The sequence below is a fragment of the Cyprinus carpio genome, unplaced genomic scaffold (assembly GCF_018340385.1).
Source record: "Cyprinus carpio isolate SPL01 unplaced genomic scaffold, ASM1834038v1 S000006795, whole genome shotgun sequence".
NCBI classification, from domain to species: domain Eukaryota; kingdom Metazoa; phylum Chordata; class Actinopteri; order Cypriniformes; family Cyprinidae; genus Cyprinus; species Cyprinus carpio.
In genome coordinates, this window is record NW_024879381.1 from 193,589 (window position 1) to 219,503 (window position 25,915).

At 35.4% G+C, this 25,915-nt stretch overlaps 1 pseudogene; it reads right to left on the reverse strand.

Moving 5' to 3' along the window:
- Positions 1 to 24,732, reverse strand: LOC122144872 (annotated as a pseudogene).
- Positions 24,733 to 25,915: the final 1,183 nt, after the last annotated feature.

Consider the following 25,915-nt stretch of genomic DNA (forward strand, 5'->3'; position numbering starts at 1 on the left):
TCACCCGTAGCTGCTGACAGCGGGCGCTGATCCCAGTTTGGTCCGGATGCAGGGGCTTGGCCCACACTCATGGCTCTTGGATCGCGTGTGCTGCGTGCCTTGCGTGGTTCGGCCTTCCAGAAAATAGGTGAGCATTTGACCTTTGCCCTTCACGCTGACCTGCCCGCGACACTGGAAGTGATAATAACCGGAGAGTAGGCGGAAGACGTCCTCAGTCACCTGGGATGAAGAGGCCGATGAAGACAGATTTGTTTGGAGTAGTTTGATGTTTGTATATATGATGGTGTGTTTGTTTTACCTGTATTTTTCCCTGAACTCCAGTGCTATCCATTCTGCTGGCAACGTTGACTGTGTTTCCCCAGATGTCGTACTGAGGCCTGGCGAGCCCCCCGATTACACCAGCAACTACTGGACCCACGTTGATACTTGATCAATGATCACCAAATATAATATGTATTTCTTATGCTATTTAATTGTTTCTTATGCTATATAATGTGTGTGTGTGTGTGTGTGTGTGTGTGTGTGTGTGTGTGTGTGTCAAACCACAGTCAAACTGTGAAATTTACTTCAGAACACAATTTAAGATATTTTTTGATGAAATCTGAGGGCTCTCTGACCCTCCGAAGTAGACGCAAGAGAACTACTACGGTCAAGGAACAAAAAGTACCAGGATGATCGACAGATGGTTCAACCGTAATAATACAAAGCTACGAGAATACTTTTTTGCACAAAGAAAACAAAAATAATGACTTTATTCCACATTTTCGTCTCTACTGCGTCACTTGTGGACGCGCGTTCACAACAGTACCATGTACCAAAGCATGTGGCGGTGCCGGAGCTGACCCAGATCCAGCGTGATGACGTTGAACACAAGGCACAAGGGCACGGCGTACACATGTGTTCAAAGTCATCATGTATTCTCATAGCTTCATAACATTACAGTTACCCCTGATGTCACATGGACTACTTTGTCAACCATCCTGGTACTTTTCTGTTCCCTGACCATAGTAGTTCCCTTGCTGTCTATGGGAGGGTCAGAGAGCCCTCAAATTTCATCAAAAATATCTTAAATTTTGTTCCAAAGATGAAAGAAGGTCTTACGGGTTTGGAACAACACAAGGGTGAGTAATTAATGACAGAATTTTAATTTTTGGGTGAACTGTCCCTTTAAGTACACAGTTAGATTGCTAAGCAATGCTTAATTTTCTTCAGTCTGTGATGTAAAAAGTTCGCATTAGCAGTTAAAGAAAAAACACTTTTGCAAAAGATGGTCAGGTCAATGTGTCTGAATAATTTTTGGTCCCAAATTTTTTTTATAGCAGTTTGTATTTCACTGTATGAATAATTTTTTGGGTATATTATGTCACAGTTTACTTTATTTTGCTATCCTCACTTGCATAAATGAATTATAGTGTCCTTGTACCCACTAGTTAAAAATATATAAAAAATTATATCTGGTGACTGAATCATTTTTGGTTTGATTGTGGGTTTGTTTTTGTGTTTTTTTTTTTTTTTTTTTTTTTTTTTTTTTTTTTATATATATATATATGTATATGTATATGTATATGTATATAGATATATATATATATATATATATATATATATATATATATATACATACACAACCTGTTGTGCTCATAAGTTTACATACCCTTTGCAGATTATGCAAATATGTTAATAATTGTAACGAAATAAGAGAGCTCATGAAAATTGCATGTTATTTTTATATTTAGTACTGTCCTGAATAAGCTATTTCACATAACAGATGTCTTAAATATACAATATTTTATATGGTTAAAATAATAATAATAACTGAATTTATAATAATAATAAATAATAATAATAATAATTTTTATTTATATAGCGCCTTTCCAAACCCAAGGTCGGTTTGAGGAACAGAAACAAATAGCAATATATTTTTTCTAATTTTGTCTAAATATCGTATTTTTTTCATTTATTTCTGCCCCCGCCTCCACCCTTCCCCCCCAAGCCCTCTTAATGTTGACCATATGGTTTTTCCTTCTGGGGCATCGGTGAGCCATTTGCAACCATTCTGTAATCGCTTGCATATGGTAGTCCTCAATTCTCCTCAGTGCATGAAAGCATGGATCTCAAAACATACAGACACTTTGGGAAAAGGCTTCAAATATGCCCAGAAGGAAGATGCTGGGAAAAACCCAAAAGAATGTGCAGCGACAACCTGCGCCATTGGTCCAAAAGTGTGCAAGAGCGGAACGCACATCGCTCATTTGGGCCGCGCATCACCTGTGCTGACTCTCCCAGATAATGTCAAAAAAGGGACAAAAGGCGGAGCTGGTGCTGACTAGGCCACGACCCATCTTATAGTCGACGCAGTGTCAGCAGAGACAATCCACCTGTTACTCAACGTGGCCACTCCCTTAATTATGCAGAACCGTTTAAGGCTTAATACTAATATATTTTAAGGGTGATTTTTTTTAAAAATTTTTATCCCTCTCAGTTTTGTTGATGGGGGGAAATTTTATATATTGTAGAAAAATTTTATTTTTTAATTAATAATTTTCAAAAATTATTCTTTTATTTATTAATAAAATCTGTGTATTTGTGTAAAAAGTTATAAAAGATGTCTCACTGGTTTTTACTACCTCTAGTGTTCATTTATTTTGGAAGCTGCAGTGATATGTACTTATTATTACTTATTTGGCGTCTCGACTGAAAAGTGCAGCCAGGTACATTAATGCCATGAGACCAGGTAGGAGAAAACACTGCCATTAATAAAGAAATGAACATCAAAATGTCCTTATAAGAGCGACATTTTTCAAAGATCCATGAGCAATTTGATGATAGATCCTTGCATTTTCCAGCATGATGCGAGCAACATGTCACAAAGCATGAGTGATAAAGAAGTGGCTCGAAGATCATTACATTGAAATTTTTGATCCGTGGCCAGGCATACTCCCTGAATCTCAGTCCCATAGAGAACCTGTGGTCAGTCCTCAAAAGGTGACGGTGGACAAGCAGAAGCCCACAAACTGTGATCAACTTCGAGAACTAATAAGGCAAAGAATGGGTGCAGCCATCAGTCGGGATCTGGCCCAGAAGCTAATATCCAGCAAGCCAAAGCGAGTGTAGAGGTTATGAAGAACAAGGGTCAACACTGTAAATATTGACTCATTATATTTTTTTGCCAATAAAAGCCTTTACAACTATAATATGCTATCATGCTTTATCATTGTTTTTTCAGTATACCATAGAAACATGTGGGGGCAAAAATCTACAAATACTGAAGCAGCAACTTTGCAAAACACAAAATTTATGTCACTGCCAAAACTTTTGCACCATGACTGTATATAGTAAAAGTATCACACACATATGCTGTATATAGAAACACACACACACATGCACACACACACACACACACACACACACACAATACTAATAAATACAGAATAAACAGTAATATGCTGAAATATTTGCCTACAATTTATAAACAATAATTTTAATTTATATTTTCAAATGTAATATGATACTGTACATGCGTAAAGCTTTTAGTGTCGCGATGATCCTTGTAGGAAAAACCCTCCCATTGGTGCCCATGCATGATTTAGCCTGCTAAAGATTCAATTCATATTTAAGTATCATCGTTGAAAATGTTAAAAAAATGTAAATATATTTTTTTCAAGTAACTCACGTATTTGTTTGCCGTAACAGTTATTTCATTTCACTAAAAACAGGCTTAAGTGTGGCCTTGAAATGAGGCCCTAGTAGTTGTTAAAAAACAGAAAGAAATACTAACTATAAATTGACAGAATGTAGCCTTGCGTTACATACAGCAGAAAAAAATGTGTTTAAGAGGTGGGAGAAAGCTATTACATTTTCTTTCTCATTAGTATATATCGAAAAAAGTCCTTCTCTATAACTGCAATTTTTAAATTATGCCAAATTGTGACAGCCTCTGTCAAGTGCGCCTAAAAATGTAATTCACAAGATTTGGCCCTCATATTGGGACCAGTTTTACAGGATGGCGCCAGTTTCTCCAATACTGTCTAGACCCCTTCTCATTAAAAAAAATGATTTGCCTAGAAGGCGGATGTTTTTCTTGAGCAGCCCTCTCATGCCTAAACCTTTCACTTCTCAGTTGCACTTGTCTGCTTGAGAAAAAAAATAGATCTACTCAGCAATCTAGAGGCCGCCTATGAGCTGGATGCCGAATATGATGTTACACAGCCAGGCGATACCACCTATGCCTTTAATAGTGAGCGTGTTTAAAATTCATGACATTTGCTTAAGCAAGTGTGTATGAATAGTATAGCGTGTCGACTGCATTTGCATGTGTGTAACTGTGTGCTTTGTTATATGATATCTCGTTCCTTACAAAAAACATGTTACACTCAGCGAACTCCTACTGGCATGCGGGATGTCCCGGCCACAATGCTCCACACTTTTACTGACAGGTATTTCATTCAACCTTAGCAAAAGGCACACACACTCATTGACACATCAACTAAACACACACAAACACAAAACACACGTTGACACCTTGCTTTACCAGAAGCACTCCCACAACCAACGCGACGCACCAAAGTCAGTGCTGAGAATGTAGTCGTTTTTCTGAAATCAAGCATCCAGCCTACAGCAAACATCTCGATTTGGCCGAAAAAGCAAGCCCACTGGCCCCAGGTGCTCAGAAAATGCGACTTCTTTACCTATTCAGCGAGGGAAAACAGAAATACATATTCATATATATACTACCTCTACACTTGTTCTGAGATGACGGACATATAAACAGAGTAATTCTTGGAGGATTTGTATGATGGCGACTATGGGAGGTTTCTGCCTAATATTAGATATATATATATATATATATATATATATAATATATATAATATATATAATATAAAACCTAAACAACAACAAAAAAGTTATGTAAACCGTTGAAGTGTTTTGTGAAACAAATAAAGAAGATAAGTTGAAGAATGTTCTGCAGCTCTTTTCCTTCAAACAAAGTATCATAGTGACCTGGAGCTGTTAGTTACTCTCTCAAAATCTTGACCTATGACCCTAAATATGTCACTATGGTTAGCTGTGGTAAAATGAAGAAGTTTAAATATGTGTCCAGTTTCACTTGCTTTTGGGTGAATGGAAAATGGCAAAGCTTTTGAAACATTCTGGATGATTCTGTGTGTGGTGTGGTGTGTGTGTGTGTGGTGTGTGTAGTGTGTGAGGTGTGTGTGTGTTGTGTGGGTTGTGGTGGTTCAATGGGAGGGAATTTACAGGTTTAGAGGACTCCGCATTGATGGGGGAAAAAAAAAATTACTATTATGGGAGAGAATTCCATAATTTTTCATATTCCACAAAACACAACATCTCACTAAAACACATTTCATAATGTTCATACCACCTAATCTAAGGGATAGGTCATCTAAATAATGTCATCATATACTACCCTCACTGTTGTTCCAAGCCCTGTCTATTTGTGGGAACTTAAAAATACGATATTTGAGAAATGTCTCTGTTTCTTTTTTTTCTAGTTTCTTTTTTTTGTCCATACATTCGGTGGAAGACAATTGCTCTCGTATGAAATGGTTTAGTGTTTTTTCCAACAGTTTTTTCTAATGCTATACGACCTATTTCTTCCACAGAAAGAGAAAAAGAATGCAGCCAAACACATTGATCAGTCATACCAACCATGAGGGTGACAGAAAACAGTAATTTCAATGTTGTCATGGTTAATCTGTAACTCCTGTAATATAGGATCCGTGCCCGGCCTGGTTTATGTGTAGCTTTAGGGTTCGGAGAAAAAATTCATTAAGCTCGGTTATAAAAATAACTGAAGTCTATGGAAAGTCTTCCTCTATTGGACAAAACAAAAAACAAAACAAACAACATGGCAAAATGCAACATGCATTTGCATTTTATATTCGTTTTGCTTTACAAGCAGTGGCAGGTTTGAGTAGTTGCCATGACATGATGTTCATTTTTCAAGGCTCAAATGCACATAACCCAAACTGCGATTAGCACCACACGCCCGCACACCGCCACACACACACACCATAAACAAAAGATTCTCTCTAATGATCTCATTGTTCTCGACTCCGCACAAGCACAATTGCGCATACACACACAAGGGCTCAGATTAATTTGATAATTTTTGTACTGTTTACTTTTTTAAAGATAGATTATAAAACACAATCTCCCCCCCCCTCCCCTCCTACCCCCCCCAGCTAATTAATTTGAAAAAAACACAGTTGCATAACATATCAATTAACTGTTGGTGTGTGTAAAACACATCACTAAATTTTGGTGAGATTTATACTTAAAACATACAAAAAAAAAAAAAATCAAACTTAATTGAAGACACCGCCATTCAAAAGTTTTTTTTTTCAGCAACAATGCAATAATTTTTTTTTTCAGCAACAATGCAATAAATTGATAAAACGTTACAGTAAAGTCATTTATAATCTTACAAAAAAAAAGAAAAAGAAAAAACCTGTTCTTTTAAATTTCTTTTCATCAAAGAGTCCTAAAAAAATAGATCACAGTTTCCACAAAAAATAAAATAAAAACTATTTTCAACAACATATAAATGTTTCTTGAGCAGCAAAAATTGGAGTAATAATTAAAAAAATATTAGACTGATTTCTGCAGCGATCATGTGACACTTAAATGACTGCGAAAATTTAGCTTTGCATCACAGGACTTATATACATTTTAACAATATATTCCAAAAGAAAGCAGTTATTTTAAATTTTAATAATATTTCACAATACTACAGTTTTTATTGTTTTTTTTTTTTGTTTTTTTTTATCAAAGAAATGCTGCTCTGGTAGACATAATTTTTTATTTTATTTTTTTAATCTTAAAACCCCCAAAACTTTAAGAACCAGTGCATTCTCAGTCTTTTTTGCTTCTCAAATAATGTATATTGTTTAAATTTAAGATCATTTTACTGGAAAACAAGGCAATAAAATCGATTGAGAACCAATGATTGTTATTGTGTTTGCCACATACACACTCTGTGTACCTTGGATCACGCAGTGGGAACCGAGTTCCGACCGCAGCCAGTAGAGTACTGGGCCCATAGTTTTGATCTTCTCAAGTCTATGTAGCATTCTTATCCATCAGACTACAGAAGACAACGAGAAAGATTGATTGTGATGGAGAAATAAATGAACTCTAGAGTGGGGATTAACGGTAACTCGCACACTTGAGCCAAAAAACCTACTATATCACAGGCTTGAGGAAGAGACACGAAATTCTCACCGCATCAAAGTCACGCGATGAGTCTCATTTAGAAGAGGAAGGATTCCACACCAATGTTGTTTCCATCCAGGTCAATGTAGAAAGTCATTACAAGTTTGGGGATGGAAGCGAAACAGCGACGACCACCTGAGAGTTAAGAGAGATTAATTACAAGTCCTGGAACAGTGACAGGAGCGGGGGGGGGAAAGCAAAAGAGCCATGCGGACCTCAGGGGACGATACCACAGATCCAGGCCTGAGCTGGAATATATACAAGCTTTTTTGTTGGTTGTTTATTTGAAAGGTTAAGTCGTTACGGTTAATTACCGTCACGACACATGGCCATGCATGAATTGGACAAGTTGATTTTGGTCAAAGCAAAACGTGCTTTCGATATTATTAAAAGGTTAGAAGTGCATTAGATTGACCCTTCCATCTCCAAACAAAAGATTCACCCGCATCACAGGGTTTATGCACGTAAAAAAAGGGGTTTCTTGCCTCTTCTGAAATAGAAGGATTTGACGTTACTAGGTAGACAACGGCAAGTTACACGCAAAGTTTTGGGAAGGACAACCGCATTTAAAAATTAAAAAGTGACTCCCTTTAATGGATCACATTCTACCAGTCTATGTATGGAGTACAGAGTCACTCCCAAAATTATGATTTTGGAATAAAACTTAGCAACCATTTGGGTGTCCTATGGCTGTAAACAAGAAAACCTGGCACAAAAGATAATACTAATAGTGGAGTTATGTTAACCATAATTAATATTAGTGTTTACAGCCATGTTTGATTTGACAGATTAATTTGTCAATAAAAAAGCAATAATCTGTCTTTTTAAGTGTCACAATAAAGTAGCTGTCGTCTGGCATTTTTGAGAATCATATTACAGAGGTTAGTCATTTTTACACTACCACATTCAAAGGTTCGGGTCGGTAGGATTTTTGAAAAAGTCACATTTAAAATTAAGATCAAATGTAATCAAAAAATTTGGTAAAAACAATATTGATGTGATGAAATATTACAATTTAAAATAACATGTAAAATGTAAAACCGTTTTCTGTTTTTATATAATTAATAAAAAATATATTTTTGTGGTGGCAAAACTTAATTTTTATCAGCCATTTCTTTCTTTGCTGATTAATAGTATAAATAAATTTCTTGAAAAAAATAAATAAATAAATACTGATCCCAAACTTTTGAATGGTAGAAGTGTCAGAGATGGGGAAAAATTAGTCATATAAAATGTAATTAAAATGTTTTGAGAATGCAGCAAACATTAAAAACAAAAACAACAAAAAAAAAACGCATAACGGGAGTGTAATCACACATTTCATTTGTGATTTACATGAGGAATTTTTCACAATGAAGCCACAGCAGTGAGAATCACAAAGCCAGATGGATCACGGCTGAGCATTTACATACACCACAATCACGAAAATCTTATCTTCATTTGCATGATCAACAACACAATCTATCATCAAAGCATCGGCACTGACCTCTCACCTAATTAGCAGCTGGATGTAACAACATTGCTTGAAGTGTGACCTTTGGGATTACTAAAAAATCTGACAAACACACCAATCCCCACTTCACTTCATCTGAATAGGCTATTTGGCCTTAGAAATGTGTCACAATTATTAGAAGTTAATTGGTATCTATGTTGTCATTTAAGGTTATTCTTTGTGATCTGTAATGGCATCTGAACACTGTTTTACTGGATTGGAAAAAAAAAACCAGCAGGACGTTTGAAGTGTTCATGTGCAGGCAGAAGGTTGAACAGAATCCTCTTATTGTCCAGCTTCACTCTCTCCATGTCATCTCTCTCCTCCTCAGCCTGCATACAAAACACACAAACTGACATATTAACAATTAACTGCATACTCATACTAGATGTCACCTGTCACTGGACATTTTAAAGGTTATAAAATATTTGTTGTTTTATATGGAATTATAATCTGAAAATAAATCATCCACTAGAGGGCACTGTGACTGTTGAAATAGCTTGCTATCACAGTGCTGATGATGCTTAAGATATTCCACTATTTAGTGTTTTCTGTTGAAAATATACACTACTGTTCAGAAGTTTGGGGACTTTTTATAAAAGAAAATTAATCTTTATTCAGCATGTAAATTCAGCACATGAAATTCACAGTATGGCACAAAGATTCTGAAGACAAATTCGTTTCTTTTGAACTTCATAAGAGAATCTTGGAAAAAATTGTCCCAGTTTCCACAAAACACTCAGCAGAATGTTTTCAACATTGATATATAGAATTATCTCTTGAAACACCAAATCAGCATATTAGCATGATTTTGAAGGAACCAGGTTACATTTTACATAACTATTAAATAGAAATTGAATTAAAAACATTTTTTAAAGTTATTTAAAAACTAATACTGTTGCAACTATTTTGAATAAATAAATTCAGCCTTGGTGAGCAGAAGAGGCTTCAATCAAAAACATTAAAATTTCTTACCGACCTCTAACTTTGAAAACAGTAGTCTCTCTCCTCTCTCCTCTCTCTCTCCCTTTCTCTCTCTCCTCTTTCTGTGTGTGTGTGTGTGTGTGTGTGTGTGGGTGTGTGTGTGTGTGTGTGTGTGTGTGTTATTTTGTTTGTTGTATTTCTTTTACTATTATTTCTGGTCAAAATCATTTCAGTCAAATTATTCCCCCACTTGCCATTTTTCATACTTATATACAGGCACAATCTGTGGACCTTTTGCATGTTCATATAACTGAATTTTGGGGAACAATTCTGTCAAATGTACTTAAAAGTTTGCAAAGAACTGTATGAAAATCCATGTCAAAGTTTTGCTCATGTAGATTCTGTGGCATGCTCGTTTCATATTGTATGACCTAAGTGAAAATATAATATACTAAAATGTATTTGGAATTACTTTCCTTTTGCGAGGTATACTACAAATACATTTACGATTTTAATGTACTTAAACAGTACTGCAATAGTGTACTTTTATTATACTAAACAGATACTGTATACTTCAAGTCTGCTAATTTGGAACAACTTAATTTTGTACTTAATGCACTTTAATTGTGCTGAAGTCCAACTAAAGATATACTGAAGTATATTTGATTGTGCTAAAGTGGAACTATTGCAATACATCAGGTACACTTTAAGTAACTTGCATTTAAAGACTGATATTATTCAAAAAAAATCATGCAATCCCTTACCAAAAAGTAGTATACTTCAAGTTATTTTATTAAGTAACTTAAGTATTTCAGTAATACTTAGTATAGTATCAACTATGTTAGACTTTTTGTAAGTAAAGTCAAGTATAATTAAATGTCATTTTCAAGTAATATTTCTGAGAAGTAATTGTAAAGCCCGTTTCTGAGAAGTAATTAAAAAGTAAACTAAAAGTATACTTTCCTATTTTTAGTTTAAAAAAAGTATTACTAATACCACACGTGAATAAACTTCTTTTGCGTAGGGATCCCTCATCAATATGTGACTTTGAATAACAAATTTTAGGCTTAATATGAAGAAATGTGGCATTTGTGCCCAGACAAATACTCCAAATTAAATGTTAATAATAATTTTTTATGGCAGTAAATCTCAAACAAAATGTCAGGAAAAATTTTAAAAGATTTGAACTATACTTGGTATAAAATAAAGATATTTAATATATTACTTTTTACTAATGATGCATGTACAAATAAACACACACACACACACACAATGACATCTCTTCACATCACTCACAATGGTTACTCGTCATGGGTGCATGAGTCACACAGAGGTGCATTCTTCTATGCTGGTGCGTGTTTGTTTAGTCATAGCAGTTGAGTTTTTTGGTGAGTCGTGCTGAGGTGTGATGAGTTGTGAGGTTTGTACAGCTGTTTTGGATGTGCAGGTTGGTGACAACACCCAAAGCTCCGCCAGAAAAACAGCAGCATTTGCCAGAATAGGCGTCATAGCTGTGCAGGTGAAAGAATCCACCCTCTACACACATCAGATAAACCGGGATTCAGAGCCTTTTGTACTGGAAAACATTTTGTACTTTTAATTGTGCTGCTGAGTTCTTAATTAACATGTTCAATAATTTCACACACAGTTTACTGTGCTCGGCGTGGTCAGTTAATGGTGATATTACTTGCAGGTAAACAATGTATTTCTCATATATCCCAGTTTTGGGTAACCCTGAGATAATTACACAAACATGAACTACCAAACACTCCTTATAACCTTTGCATTTAGCTCAACTACCCTATGGCCTTCCGTTAGCTGCTAGTCTCCATGACGACAGTGTGGAGGTGAGGAGGTTGAGATTTTGGTGAGAAGCAGGAGAAGGCGATGGAGAGGGGTGATGACACACGGAGGTACAGCAGCCACAGATAGCGACGCCATCACACATGAGAAAAATACGTACGGAGGGTATTTTGCACACCCCGGAGAGCCCCACGCTGGGTCCCATTGACTGTGACAACTGTCACCCATGGAGACATTGGAATTTCCCCTCCACAGTGACCACGGTACACATTCCACCTGTATAAGGTACAGCAACACAAACACATTGCAACATCAGAAAAGAAAACTAATAGATGAACACATTCATTGGAAGTAAAATATGGAATAGAATATATATATATAATATATATATATATACATTTATATATATATATGTATACATTACATTACATGTATTTATCAGATGACATTCTATAAGCATAAGACACTCAGACATACAGTTTGTCGTCACTCTCTTCTACTGTACACCACACACTCACAACACACCCTGGGTCACTGAGTACATCAGCTAGCACCAGAAACCCACACAGAACCGTTCTGATCTGCAGGGTCAGGACAGTCAGGAGAGCACTGAGAACAACAAGATAGGAAAGAGCAATCAGAAAACCTGCAGAACAAATGCACACAAACAACTAGAGTTTGACATTTCCTGAAGAAAATTATTTCCATGATGCTAGAGCACTGTGGATGGCTGCTAGGTGGAGCTACTGTATGCAGTTCTGTATGGTTGTTAAGGTGCTATGTGGATGCTAGGTGGTGTTACGGTGTTCTGTGTGGTTGTTAGGTGGTGCTAGGTTGCTCTGGGTGGTTGTTAAAGTGTTGCTATGTGTCTACTATGTGGCGCTATAGTGTTCTGGATGTTTGTTAAGGTGATATGTTACTATAAGTGATGGCACCCCTTACCAAAAAGTAGTATACTTCAAGTTTATTTTATTAATTATACTTAAGTAAAGTTTCAGTATATATTTTAAGTATACTTTTCTTTAAGTGAACTTTACATCATACTTTAAGTATACTACTATGTCCCTATTTAGGTTTTAATTTGTATATATTTTGTTTGTATGGATATCTGAACATACAAAAACATCCAAAGAAAGCACATGTATCTGCTTTTAAAAACATTTTATTCTAGCTTCATGCATTCTTTTTTTTAAAACACTTAAATGTGGGTTAAGTTTCATAAAAAAAAAAAATAAAGAGAAATAACATTTTGAACCAAAAAGCTGGAAAAAAAGACTATAAATTGGATTCAGAATGATAATCAAAAACGGTAGATTGGATTCGATCAACACCCCAAAGCTTGACTGTAATTATTACCTCTTCATCAGTTGACATTTTATCCATAACGTTACGTTTTTGAGCTGCTGTTTCATGTCAGATGATTGTGTTAGATTACATGTGTTAGTATCTGTTGGTTCTTTTTCTTCTTCACTTGGGTTTTCTTGGAAATTCTGTACAGAAGATGCGTACTAGCGCCCTCTACCGTATAACAATGAAAAACGGATTCTAGGAGCACAAGTATAGTTCAAATATATTTAGACTTTTTGTAAGTATAAGCCAAGTACACTTAAATGTCATTTTAAGTATATTTATGAGGAGTACATAAATCCTCACCATGAGAAGTACATAAAAAGTCAAATAAAAGCATACTTTCCTATTTTTTAGTTTAAAAGAAGTATACTAATAGCACACTTGAATAAACTTATTTTTTGTAAGGGACACCAAACTTAAGTGATGGCAAGGGGAGTACTAGGGAATACTAGGGTGTTGCTAAGTGGTTATATGTGGTTGCTATGTGGTTGCTGTTGTATTCTGGGTGGCTGCTAGGTGGTTGCTTACTGGTCCAAGTTGCTATTATTATAAGATTTTTTTTTATTATTGTTATTTTATTAGGTGTCATTCATGTCCACATATGCTTTTACATTGTACTTGTACCACCCAAAAAGGAAAATTAGCTTGTGTTTTTTACTCGCCCTCGATGCATCCTAAGTGTATATGACTTTCTTTCTTTCAGGCGAATCCAATCAGAGTTATGGGTCAATATCAGGATAGATTAAGTGCCTTTCAATGCTCAAAATACTCAAAAATTTTGGTTTTAATTTCCCATTCGCTTTGTCATATCATAAATAGTAGACACTCAAGTACTATAGAAAAATATTAGTTGAGCTCCCACACATTTTTTAGAAAATTATGGGCCAGTATTTGAAACATAATCCAAAGATCATGTCCACTCTTTCATGGACATATTACTGTTAAATAAGTTTTTCATTGCAAAATTAAGATGCAAATTATATTTTCTAAAAGATGATGTACCTTTCCTAAATGGGGTTGTAAAAAAAAAAGAAAATAATAATAATAAATAATATAATTACATTCTCAGTCACATGAGAATGTAATTATATCCCCAATCTACGACAGGGTGGCAACCATTCAAGGGACATGGACAAACTCCTCGTTTTTTTTTTTTATAAAATTTTTTATTATTTTTTATATAAAAAAGTTTTTATTACCCAAATGATCAATACACTCAAATTGAGTAATCTCTTATTTACCTAAAAGTTAATAGATTTTTGTTAATATTATTATTTTTTTTTTTTAATTTTTATGATTTGACAGCATTCTACTATCATTCAAATTTATGAGCAGTGCATGGGGCATAGCAAAATAACACACATCCTCTTACACAAAACTTAAAAAATCTAGAAAATGTATCTAAAGAGCCAAGTTTTGCTTTTGTTATGAATATAAAATTGTAGCCTAATACAACACGCCCTTTCACAGTCATTTTTATGTTACATTATCAGACATTATACATACAGGACATACAGGACACCAAAAGGCACCCTACAATGATACTGACCCTTGTTCAACAGTCCAAGAAACGTTAAATAAAGTGTACACATCCATAATAAAATGTGCCTCACACTGCTCTCCGGGGGGGTGAATAAAGGCCTCCTGTAGTGAATCCATGCATTTTTTGTAAGAAAAATATCCATATTTCAAACGTAAGAAACTCTTTTCTCTCAATTCGGGTATCTGTTGTATGCGGAAGCTGTTCCGGTGGAAGAATAAAGTCATATACACCTAGAAATGCCTTTAGGGTGAGTAAATCACAGGCCATTTTTGATTTTTGGGTGAGCTAACCCTTTAAGGCCACCCTAATATAAAGTGGGAATGAGTTTATATTTTTTGTAAATCTAAAAATGCAGAAAGTTTTGAATGAGGGATAGGTTTAGGGATAGGGGATAGAAAAATACAGTTTGTACAGTATAAAAATCATTATGGACTATGGAGAGTCCCCAAACTGGAGACCAGTGTTACCTGCATATGAGTGATGTGAAGGTACATCACACTTGCCATGTGGAAACACAAACACAGAACCAGCAGAATCACAACCAGAAGACCTCTGCAGCAAGAGAAAGAAAGAGAAAAAAGAGAGGATGTTATATGAATATGTGTTGTGTGATGCAGTGACCTGAGCATGTAAAATTTGTGATCAATTTAGTGTGTCTGGCAAATAAAGAAAAGGTGTGTTATGTTAATGTATCAGGTATTGTGTGTGTGATTTACATACTGAGGAATGATGAGAAAATAGACCACTGCAAAAAATGAAGTGAGGACAAGAGAGATAACCACCGCACTGATGAAGGCATCGTCATACACTTGCTGATACTGTGTGACAAAGAGAGACAGAGACAATTTGATAGGTTGTAGCAATTATGTAATCAGTTTTTCTACAGTCCATGTGTGTAAATGTGTTTGTTCAACTACTGTATGGGTGCGTTTGGGTCTCCTTAAACAGATTTTCCCTGCACCATCATGCACAAATGTAATTTCCACCATATTTATTCCAAAATGTATTTATTTATTTATTTGTCACTTTTTTTTTTAAGTGTGATTCTTTTGTCTTGTTGTGGCAAATTTTACAACTAGCATTTAATCCTTAATACACACAATTATATACAATTTCCAGACAATTACATATTTTTTAGAAAACTTGATAAAATTACAGCTTGATTGAAAATAAAAACATTCTGTTCTGGTCAAATGATATTTATGCTTTTTTATTTGTGTTCTTTACATCTCTTATTACATCTGTGCTATTCACCACCCTGTTGTCTCCTTGGTAACAAATAACACTTTAACAAACTTCATGAAGTGCAAAAACTGTTGGCTGTGATGAAAATGATGCCACAACTGATGGACAGTTTGAGTAAAAATAATAATAATAGTATTGTTAAATATATATTATTGATTTCTTTGATAAATTGCAGTGACTGCTTTAAAATATGAAACACCAATGTTTTAGGAGTTAAGGACATAATAGGACACATGCTTATTTGATAATTATTTTGTTTCCTATTTGGATTTATGTATATGCTTTATTTTTGAAGATTAACTGTTTGTTTTTTTTATGTTTTTTTTCTTCTCTTTATTTTTTTCTCAAGATGCCAGTGTTTTCTGTCATAGTTATGCAAAGATGTGATTTCAAAAACAGTATCATAGCCACTAAACTAAACTGATCTCAAAGTAAAAAGAGGTCCTAAAGTCTGATTTTGTGGTGTTTGTGGTTTAAAATTAAATTACTTAATTCAAGTGAAGAAGGACTTCAAAAGTAACAGTAATCAGTGTTGAATACTCCTATAAAGTTGCCTGGTTTAAGTGTTTGAAAATGGTTAACAGTTGAAAACATTAACAATTTAGAAAAGTAATCAAAAGTAATCAAAGTAATCAGTTACATTGCTTTAATAAAGTAATTGAAATAGTTACGCTACTTAATTGTAATCTGTAACCTAATACTTTTCCAAAGTAACCTTCCCAACACTGTACACAGGCACAAAGTTACAAAGTTACAAAGGCAGTCTATGGAAGGAAATCTGACAGCATTCTGTCATCAAAAAGATCTTAATTTGTGTTTAGTAGGTGAACGAAAGTCTTACAGGTTTGGAACGACATGAGGGTGAGTGATTAATGATAGAATTTTCATTTGGGGTGAACTAACCCCTTTAATACTGTTCCTCGCATCGCCCTGCTCTGCACATGCTCTGCATATCTCTCTCTAATGAACGGTTTCATTTATACACTTATTTTCACATAGCTATGAGAAAGGTTATACATGTGGTTGCTGTACTGTATTAAAGCTTTAATCAGGATAAAACAGTATATTAAAAGCTAACAGAAGCAGTAGCATTTACAAATAACAGCGTATCTAAAAGTATGAGGCAACAACAAACAAAAAACATGCCATTTAGAGCCGAGTGCTTGCACATGTTCTGCCCGATCCTCTTAACTAATATCCTCTGCGTCTCAATCGGGCTCAAATTGATAAGCAATACTGACAATGTCATTGTTTACGATTCAACCAAAGCACATGCCGCTGAGGTGAGGGGTGGGACATTTAGACGTGCACTAGAGGTGGTTTAGCCAATCACAACACACCAGCTAACCAATCTGAGCCCAATGTGCACGCCCAATGTATTTTTTTTTTTTACAAAACGAACCATTAACACATGTTGGACTACACCCCCCCCCCCCCCCCCCCCACCCCTTTATATCTACAGGCATTTTAAAAAGTAGCAAAGATAAACAATGAGACATGGTACAGTTTCTAAGAAATTGTAAAAATGTATTAAAACATTTGAATAGTTCAATTCTGATCAAAATCTATATGTAAAAGTGCCCAAAGTTGAAGAAAGACCTACTGTATGTGTGTTCATGTAAGCATATGCTTTGTTGTATCTCTTGTAAGTGTGACAAGTAACATGTAGCACAAGTAGCAGCCTGCAGGATATCAATGCAACACGCTGCTTTGTGCGTCAGCTTCATTAGAGAATAAAAACCATGCATCCCCCTCTTTATAAGAACCAGATGCGATGTCATTATACTCCCAGAGAGAGCAGGGAAAGCCACTGCACTCCCGCATGCACGAGTGTGTGTGTGTGTGTGTGTGTGTGTGTGTGTGTGTGTGAGAGAGAGAGAGAGAGAGAGAGAGAGAATATATGTCGTGAGTCTGACAGATTTTCCCAAATCATTACTGTTGCCCCCATTCTGTTAGGGTGGGCGGACGTCTTACATGAATCGAAGATGGGAGGGATTGGAGAGGACTTAATATAGGCAAAGAAATAGAGAACAGAGCAATGGAGAGATCTAGTGAGAAAGGAGAGCGCTAAGAGATGAGGGGGAGAGAGGATGTTTGAAAGTGAGAGGAGACGGGGAGTCACGAAGCTCAACAGAACAATGCGGGGGATGCGGCGTGTGTGTCTGAGGAAATTCTTCAATCCATCTCTCTCACATTTCGCCAAGTCACTCCTGCCAATGCCCTGGATTGGTAACTGCCCTGGATTGGGGACACGGGGCAGGTATTGTCACACTTTTCACTTTGGCTGGTAACTGCTGTATTAGGGACACCGGGTTGACGTTTCTGCATAGCCATACACCACCAATTTGAAAATGAATAGATTGATACATACACTGAAACACACTGTTTGAAAATGAATTGAAAGGAGTCTTAAGTGGATCTTTAGTGACATTAAGACATTTATAGTGTTACAAAAGATTTCTAACTCAAATGCTGTTCGTTCAGCAAAGAATCCTAAAAAATGTGTCACAGTTTACATAAAAAATATGAAGCAGCACAACTGTATTCAAGATAGTTAATAATAAATGTTTTTTGTTGTTGTTGTTGTTTTATTTAATATTGTTAAAATTACAATAATTCACAATATTGCAGTTTTTATTGTATTTTTATCAAATAAACGCAGGCATGAGAGACTTCTTTAAAACACATAAAAAAGACAGAATTTTCAGTGGTAGCTTCCTGTAAAGTCTTGGCTTTTAAAACTGTTCATTTTGATACAGTTGACCAATAGCAGGGCATGATGTCACACTATATGGGTTAAGTTGTCACAGTTCAACTTGCCATTAAACACTGTATTGTTGACTTTTTAGCTGTATTTAAACAGTAAAATATATAAATAAAACAGAAAAAAAAATTCATGGCACAGCAATAATGTAAAAGGAAACTTTATCAAACCTTTGTTTTGGCCAACAAACATTTCAGTTAAAAATAATTTCAATAAATGTATATGTATAACATTTAAAAACAGACATTTATTTTTAAAAAAATACATTAAAATTTAAGGGGGTGAAATGTATGACTTTGTGGTTTTATGGTGATTATTCATTTACCCAGCAGCTTTAGCAAGAATTCATTCTATTTTAAAAGGTTCAAACCCTCTCTGTGACAACTGTCCCCATGTGACAACTAGTCCTGCTCTCACTTACATGTTTACCCATCATGCATCTGTGTGTACTCACTCTCTGCTCTCTCTCTCTGCTCCTGTATGTGAGGGTAATGAAGTTGAGGTCTGTCGTCTCTGACTCTGTCTGTCGTGCTTCTATCAGACGGCCGATTTGTAACGGTTCACTCTGGTCCCAGGAGAGTTCTGCACCATGCCTGCTGAAAATGACGTCCGACTGCGCAGCTTCTCAGAAGCTGTTCGCAGAGCTCGTCTCTGGAAACACAATTACAGTATCTCAGATTCCAAATTTGAAAATTCAAGTTTAGATACAAATAACTTCCAGTTCAACTGAAATGAAGATTTTCAGTAAATACTGCAGTGTCATAAATTTTGGTTTGTTCTAAATGCAAAGCTATGTTATGACTTCAAAAGATTTCAAATATATTGCCAGGAGTCATATGGACCTCTTTTATGGTGCTTTTTTGAGTTTGACAGCGTTAACATTACAAAATGACTTTATTTGTGTGTATACAGGTTTACAATGACATGAGGATGAGTGCATGATTACAAAAGATCATTTCAAGGTAAACTAACCCATTACAATTAGGTTAAAAGAAAGAAAAACATACTCACATGTACTTTTAAACTCATCTACACACACATCAACAGTACATGGTGACAGATGGGTGTTTTCAACACATCTCAGCATATTTTCTCACACATGCAATGGTGATAAGATCTTTAATTATGCACTGATACAAGTCAAAACACACACACACACACACACACACCCACACACAGAGAGAGAGAGTCAGACATGATGAGAACAGTAAATCTGCAGTAGTGATTAGATCTGTGTGCAATCATCCACTCATCTGAAGGAGTGGCATTAGAGAGAGTGCACTGGATTAACACAGTGAATGTGAATTTGTGTGGGTGTGAAAGGTGACTTTGGGTGATTTGGGGATCTTGGATTAATAACTGTAGGATAATTTAAAAAAAAAACAGCAATCACAATATATCAGCAGTAATGGAACTTTTCAATGACTGGTTGTGACATCATGACATGGTGATGTCTTACCTCATAAATATTAATAGAGTTATCAATACTCATGAGCCAAACCTTTGTCAATTTAGTTGTTGTGCAGATACACTTGGCTACATTAGGGCAGACTGTTCTCATATGCAACTTTAATTGAACATCAGACCACAATTTATTTTAAATCATAAACTCAGTAATCTTAAACTGTAACAGGAGTGGTTTTATGCTTAAATCTGTTTATGTTTGGACAAAATAAAACCCAATGACTTTCATAGCCAGATTTAATATACGCTTAAATATAAATATTTCTTAATATTCATTAGCATTTTGTTGTTCTGTATAAGTAAATACAGAATGAGTACAGCCAATCGCAGTCATTTGTATGACTAAACTATTACTTTCATTCATTTTGCTGGTGTCGATGCAGGGATTTTGTGGGTCAGTGGGTAGATGTTTGGTTCAGATATCTGTCTTATTTTCTTTTTTTTAATAGTTAACTCTTTGAAATAATATCTGATGTTACAACTGTAAGGCTGGAATACATTACATGACTTAAAAAGAATTTAAAACACAAGGCATCATACACTTCTGTTGTTCTGAACATAAGAAAAACACACACAGAAACGTACGCCTTGTTGCTGAGAGACACATGACAAATGAAAACCAATGTGTTCTAAAATTGTCTCAAAAATATCAAACATGTTTAATATCCTGAGTCTGTGACTATCATACACTATGCAATTTCTGTGAAATCTGTCAATTCCAACTGTCCAAATTCTGCAGGCTGGCTTGTCCAGACTGCAAATCAAGGCAAAAAAATTTGGGTAAAGGTTGTGTAGTGTATTCCTGATATTCCGGATGTTAAAACAATTTTAACCAACTTGAAAGCTATTTAATTTCGTCAACTATGTTTACTTGATGTGAAAAAATTTGCAGGCCACTGCCTACACTGGTCCTCCTTGTTAATAATCACGCACCTTGTCATCATCCTCACAGGTCATGACGTTGGAGAAAGGGATCTCAGCCTTGAACATCTTTCTGCAGTGCATGAGCTGCACCAGCAGGTAACAGACTGTTTTAAACTTCATCCTTTTCGCTGGCTTTATGTCTGATAGGATCAGCCCAGGAAAAATCTGCAGAGAGAGAGAAAAAGAGGGGGTGGGAAGAAATGTGGAATGAGGAAAGAGAAGAGATTAACTGAATGTGAGAAAATGGCTGTGGTAACTGCTGGCTGAAAAAAAAAAAGAAGAAGAAATAGTGACTTAAAAAAGTGACATAAAGAAGACACTTCTAATCCATTTGTAAAGAACACCGGATGTACCAGGATGTTTGTACGGCGTTTGATTGTGCATGTGTGGATCATTTTATTGCATTGCACTCATCTCTCAGATCTGGAAGATACAGTTAAGACAGAAACTCAAACCTTTAACAGAAATAGACATCTTATGGGTGTTAAGGTTATCAGACCTTAGAGAGACTTGTGTATAAACAAGCATTTAAACATTTGAGGTTGGTAAGATTGTTATTTGTGTCTCTTTTCATTTATTTGATAAAAAAAGCATCACAACCCTAATTTTTAAAATATTATTACAATTTTAAATAAATGTTTCTCTATTTTAATATATTTAAAAATGCAGTTTATTTCTGTGATATCAATGCTGAAGCATCATTATTTCAGTCTTCAGTGTCACATGATCCTTCAGAAATCATTCTAATATGCTGATTTGCTATTCAAGGTCTGTTTACAATTATTATTACCATCAGTGTGGAATATAGTTGTGCTGCTTAATATTTTTGTAAAAACTATGATATATTTTTTTCAGGATTGTTTGATGAATACAAATTTCAAAGTTCACAACAAATGTCGGCCCTGTTGCACGCTGAGAACCTCTTTAAGAATGAATACAATTGCTATAAAAATAGCAATAACAAGTAGCAAATAGTTCATGGCTGCAATGTAAATATAGTCTATTTAAATGTCCCACTTCCTATTTCAAAAGGAAAAATGTCAACAAAGGAAAGACAGCTGCTCATCAACTGGTTTCAGACATGCTTTAAAAAAGCCAAATAAGGTAAATGGCTCTGTTTTGTTGTCAATAATTGTTAACCAAATGCAGTCATTTTCTCAACCAGTAAAATTACCAAATCTTTACTGCCAAAGTCATGTAGGATAGAGAAACATAATACTACCCAGTAATATTACTGCCTAAGATATGCCCACTTTTCACACTTTATAAAAATCAGTTTCCCTTTTAATTTTTAACAGTTTAATTTAATAACACCACATTCCAGAAGTGAAAGGCTTTACTATAGTGTGGTTTCATGTTGTGTATGGTGTGATGATGATGTGTTTGTACCTTGCGTCTGTGTGAGGGCACGATGAAGAACGTCTCGATGGCCATGTTTGCTAAGGAAAGCATGTCTCTCGTGGCCAAATCCCGGCTCCACCTCGTAATCTCCATTCAGACATTCCAGCGTTGCCCTGGTGATATGAACCTTCCTGTTGGGTGAGGGGCAAACAATCACACTCTCACCTTTCTGCTCATATAGGAAGAAATGGCATAAATATCTGAAGATGTTTTTAAATGTGGTTTGTTACTGACCCAGGCAATCCTCCTGCCTCCATCATGTTGGCCAGTGTCACATCATTGGACCAGACGTCATACTGCCACTTGCGGAGCCCCAGAACCCCGCAGAGCACACGGCCCGTGTGCAAACCCACACGCATGTTCAGGTCCACCTCAGTCGCTTCCACAACAGACCTGATTATATACATATATTCACAAAAAAGGTCAACTTTCCATTTCCGATGATATATATGAGTGATCTTTATACTGACACCTACTGGTGTGGATGAAGCATTTAAAAAGTTCAGATTTGGTTTTAGAAAGGGGTTCTCCAAACATTTGACACTAATTTACTAATTTAGGTAATATATTTTTCACAAATTTAGGTGATCTCAAAATGCTGGCAACCAATAGAGCTTTTTATAAGCCACTGATAACCTTTGTCTGGAACCTTTATTCCATGTGAGTGCACATAATTTCAAACATTCATCCAAAGTACAATTTATTTGAGTGCTAAATAAATAAATAAATAAACGTTTTAAGTAAATTAACTGACTTAAAAGAAAATGTGCAAATATCAGGAAATTGTAATTCCAAACCTGGGAACTGGAAAGGTCCTTAAAATGTCAGTCATAATCAAGCAGCAACCTCGCACTCTCTCTCTCGTGAAGCCAACACGGAAGTGACTTAAACTGTAATTCATCGAATTAGAGGCTAGAGGCTGGCTGCAAAAGGGAGTCAATCCCATAGACTCCCCATGTTAAAATGCCCAACTTTACAGCAGAAAAAAAAAAAAAAAAACGTTTACAGACTGGGTTTCAAAAAATTAATTTTGGTCTACATAACTAATTTTGCCCTAAATTAAGCCTTAAAGTTCTGCATAATTATTTGGGGGCGTGGCCACTTAAGTGACAGGTGGATCGCCCCTGCTGTCACCACAGTCGAGATAGGTGGGCGTGGTTTCAGCAACCAGCTCCCGCCATTTTGCCCATTTTCGATTATCCGAGAGTGATGCACGGTGACGCGCTGCCAAGATGGCGATGGTCGGCTCCGCCTACTTTAGGCTTCAAAAACGCTCATCGGAATCCTACGGGTGACGTCACGGACACTACATCCATGTTTTTTACAGTCTATGGTTATAATTATAGTTATAATCTGCTGTACAATATCTAAATTTTACTTGAAAATAAAATTTGCTTGTAAACTATAGTGATGTCCAAGCTGTGAACAAACTGTTCCCTTTTTTAAGTTTAAGTTTTTTAAGATTGTTTTATTATTATTATTATTATTATTATTATTATTATTATTATTATTATTATTATTATTATTAATTGGCTAATCCTGTTCACAAACCATTGTAAATCATTCACTATACTATGGCATAAATTTGAGTGAAAAAAAAAATGGCTTTGACTTGGTTTTATTCATCAATTTGGATGAGGGTTATTATAACTAAAAATAAAACTAAAACCATGAAAAAACATTCTCATTACTTAAAATATAACATTGACTAAAATAAAAAGATTGGTTTTGAAATTACACTTGATAAGGATGAGTTTTGGTATTTTGATAAAAAAAATTAAGGTCAAAAATAAAATAGTGACACTAAAATAACACTACAAAAGATTAAGGTTCTATATGCATCATATGACCAGAGTTCTATAAAAGATTTTAATTGTATTTTTAATTAATGAATATTATGAATGTATGAAAGATATACAATAAGTTCTATAGCAAATAGATCTTAAATGTATTTTAAATAACTGTGTGTAGATTGAAGTATATATTTTCCCATCTAGAAAACTATAGTCAGGTTTTTTGCCTCTTTTTCAAAAGCTCTTTATTCTCTCCTCATCCCTCACTATAATGCCGGATCTGATGATTGAAGAGAGAGAGAGCTTTGGCAGGAGGAATTTCTTCTCTGTTTGCTACCAGCACAAAGCAGGAGATCTACACTAATGTGAGACGGAAAGTGTGTGTGTGTGTGAGAGAGAGAGAGAGAGAGAAAGAGAGAGATGTCTTTCTGTGTGAGTGTGAGTTCTGGTCCGCATATGCATGCGTGTGTGTGTGCATATTCTAACACCTGTGTGAGGTGATAAGAGACTGCAGCAGTGAAAGCCGCCTTAAAATTCAGAGTAGAGAAATGAATATAGTGGAGCAGGTCTCACACACACAAATAAAATCACTATAGCTTTTAAATACAGTCTGTCAGATGATCGTATAGCTGGTGCTGCTGCTACTGTTAAAACAATGACTGCTGTTAAAACAAAATGAGATTTGGCCACAAACACTCACGTGATGGTGTCGATCATGTCCAGACCCATCTCCACACAGCAGTGAGCGTGGTCCGCTTTGGGCTGGGTGAGGCCGGGACACACAGTAATAACAGTCTCCTAAGATCTTAATCCTCCTGCAATAGGGTTTTCCTGCCAATCAGACGCATAGAAAGCATGATGGGAGTTTTTTAAGAGACACACAAGTCAATAAATTGGATGTCTAGTTGAAAGTAAGTTTGATGATTAATGTCACTTATTCTCCAGGTTATACAGAATCTTATTTCTTACATATGTACTCAATTTATGAGTCAATGAAAGAATGATTATAGTACTGCTAAAACAAACTATTAGGATTTTCCCTATTTTGACAGTTAATAAATGAGCAGATGAGAGTTTACTTATCTATCAAAATGAAGAAATATTTTATACACTTCTATGTTTTTGTGCTTGTCACTTTATTTTGAACTTGCATTCCAAGTCACAAAATGCCTATAGCAAAATTATGTATTGATAAATCGGTTTATAGTGAATTTTCAATGTGTTCTCTTTTAAGGGAAAAAAACAACAACTTAATATTAAAACCAAACTAAATTTTCTACACTTGTAAAATAAAAAATGTTTGTGCTCAGTAAGATTTTATTTTTTTAAATGAAATACTTTTATTCATCAAGAATGCATTAAATTAATCAAAAGGTGACAGTGGATGAAGACATTTATAATGTTACAAAAGATCTAAAGCAGTTATTTTAAATGTTCCATTCATCAAAGAATCCTGAAAAAAATAATAATCCACACAAATATCAAGCAGCACAAATTTATTCAATATTGATAATAATAAGAAATGCTTCTTGAGCACCGAATCAGCATGTTAGACTGATCTCTTTAGGATCATGTGACCAAAGGTACCCAAAGAGACACTTTTTTCAGATTTACACATTTCTTCCCCTAAAATATAGTTAAGTACAAGTACAAGTACAGACCTAGATGCTGATACATAACCTTTTGCAAATATATCATCAGGATTAGACCCTCCAGATTGATTAAACAGAACAATAAAACACTTTAGACTAAAGAGAGCAAGACAAACAGAAAGATAGAAAAGAAGAAACTCTTCAGATCGATTGCTCTATTTCATTAGAAACGCACCATCTGGCACCACAGGGCAGGAGGAGACTGTGGGAAACCCCCTGTCACAGCACACACACACACACACACCATCTGTGCCAGTCATTTCCAACTGTTATCTGAATTTCAAACTAATGTCAAACTTGAAAAAAGTTTTAGCTTTTTGTGACAGA